Genomic DNA, 2,733 nt, shown 5'->3' on the forward strand with positions numbered 1-2,733 from the left:
GGCCTGCTGCTGCCGCTTCTTAACGAGCGGGCGCGCCCGGGGACAGGCCGGAGCGCTGGTCCGCAGGGCGGCTTCTGGCCTTGAAGGGGCTGTAATAAAACAAAAGCTGGCTTTCTTGTGCCCGCGCTACCGCCAAAGGCAACGGGAGAGCACGAGTTTTGCTAAATTCTGGGATTTTTGCCCCCAGAACGTACCGCAGATAAGTTGCCTGAAGTAGAAATAACTCGGCTGTGATCATCTGATGGGAGATGAAAGAAATAGTAGACTTCCTAGTAACGTTTTCTATTAGAAACAAACAAACCCCCCCCATTCTAGTCAGGAAAGAAGACCGAGGAAAGAATGCAAAGGAAATAAAACATGAGGGGAATATGGCTCTTGCAAGAATAAGCCCTGTTCAACAATACCAGCCAAACCACAATGACCTTTTTCCTCAGGCTGGAGGGAAGGAGGCAGGTACCTGGGGAGCTGCCGGAGTCTGAACAACTCCAAAATTACAACAGAGAACGTCACTCATGCGCCCATCATGTAAAGAGTTGCATAGGTTAGGTGAGGGTTTCATATCCTGCTGACAGTGGGTCAGGGGGACTCCACTTGAGGCTTTTGTATAATTCTATTTTGTTTTGTTCATTGTGTCATTGCGAGAGTAGACCGGTAAAATACCAAATGGTCAGTTTTCTCTGTAAGTCGAGTAAGCGTCAGCCAAAGAGGTGTAGGCTGGACCCGATAAAAAACAGAAGACCTGGGGGAAAAAGACTGACATACTAAGAAATGGTAATCCTAGAGCTGAGAGAAACTGAACCGTGTCTGGGTACTCTCACCATCTCCCTCATCTTAATTCACTATAGTCCTTGATCCAAAAAAATTAGCTTAATGGATGGGTCTTCATAGTGGGTCTTAAGAGACGCCCCTTGGACTTCAAGGGAAAATTCCTATGATGTGGCTTGTTCTCACATATGTACTGCTGACCAGATTAAGGTCTTGAACACGGAGATGCATTAATAAAATGCCCATCAACTGTGAGAGGAATGTTCGCCTGTGTAAATGTCAGGTCCTTCGGTGCCTCCTAGTGTGAAGTAACTACTGGGAAGGGCCGGAACCCCGAGCAAAGGCAGGCGGTGACTTTCCTGCCAGCAAAGGAGAAGGGAGAGTCTGCAGCCTCCTGGTGCTCAAACGTTTCTCCCAGACTTCATCTAACAATGTGTTGCTTGTTCTAAAAAAAACTTATGCCATTCCTTTGAGGGATCCTCTTGAGGAGATAGCTGAGGTAATAGTCAGATCTACGAGAAACGTATTCATGTCTTTTTATATAAATAAATCATTTTTAGCTGAATAAACTCTCAGAACATTAATAGGCTTGCTGTGCTTTTTTCTCAGAAATTTTTGCCATCAGGCTATCTGTATACATTTTCATTTCACAGGAAGAGCTCGTTTATATTCTTGCACACATACATCTTTCAAGGTTTGACATCTGACGAGCGATACTGTCCTTAATAGTCTGTTACGCAAGAATATGCATATCAAAGCCTATTAAATCAATTCAAAGACTTCCTTGGTGAAAATAAAAGAATTGTCTGAGACCTGTTTCTCCGCTAGCGAGGGATACTATTAATTAACAATAGTTGTTGTAATTACCCTGTGAGCTAATGACACACAGTCGGGCAATTAGGTAATTACTGTGCTCGGTCCCTTTCTACAGTGTGCAGGAGCAGGCAGAGAGCGATACTTAGCCAAGCCTGGGGATTTCTGAGCATCAAGCAGAGTAAAATGCTTTGCCCTTAGTTCTGCAAAGTCCAAATGTTTAGACCTTGGCTCCACAAAGATAACGGTGGTAGGATACTGCATATCCTCGGAACCAGCGCAGCAACACGTCAGTGCTGGGCGGGTGAGAAGTGATACAAAGCTCTCCACAGATGTCTGAAGGAGGGTCTCCACCAGTGGAACCCTAGCTGGTACCACACCATCCTCCGCACTTGGTACTTCACCAGGTTCTTCTTTTCCTTTTTTTCTGGGTCAGTGATCTGAGTTTCAGGAACCTGAATATGATTTCTGTTTTTTTTAAGGTAGATTCAGTCCTGGTACCCTCTCACTTATGAATTTACCAGGCTCAGGGTTTTGTTAACCTTCTACCAAATTACTTGTATTAAGACTGCCTCAAAAACCAGTGTAGCACCCAACCATTACAACCATTTTGACCTCCTGATCAACCCAAATCTGGCCCAAAGTCATAGCCAAGGTCAAAACAACAGTCACAGTGCACCATGCAAACTTGATGATTGTCTTCATCCTTCTGATGAAGAATAGTTTTCCTCAGACAGCCCACCACAGTCCCACCAGGCAGAGGTACAGGAGCTGTTTGGTTTCAGGTGGAGAAAATTTCCATGCTTCGGCCAATATGAGAATTTGAGGAATGATGCAGTTTATTACAAAATCTCTACTCAACTGTTCATGTGGACACCTCAGTGACCTGAGCCAATGCAGAGTACAGGTCTGTCTGGGCTCACAAGACAACGAATGCTTCTTGTCAGCATTGCTTCTGTTCCATGGTATGAGGAGGATTATCATTTCTTAAATTAAGATGCAGAAATATTTTCCAAAGTCAGTAAGGATCTTCTGGGACAGGGTTTGGGACTGCCCAAGTTCAACAACAGTTTGTATCCTCCAGGGAAAGAAAGAAGACAAGAACACCATGAGAGAAGAGAAAATATGGGGGAGCAGGATGATGGTCCCAATGTC

Source organism: Egretta garzetta, unplaced genomic scaffold (assembly GCF_000687185.1).
Source record: "Egretta garzetta isolate BGI_Z169 unplaced genomic scaffold, ASM68718v1 scaffold56, whole genome shotgun sequence".
Lineage (NCBI taxonomy): Eukaryota > Metazoa > Chordata > Aves > Pelecaniformes > Ardeidae > Egretta > Egretta garzetta.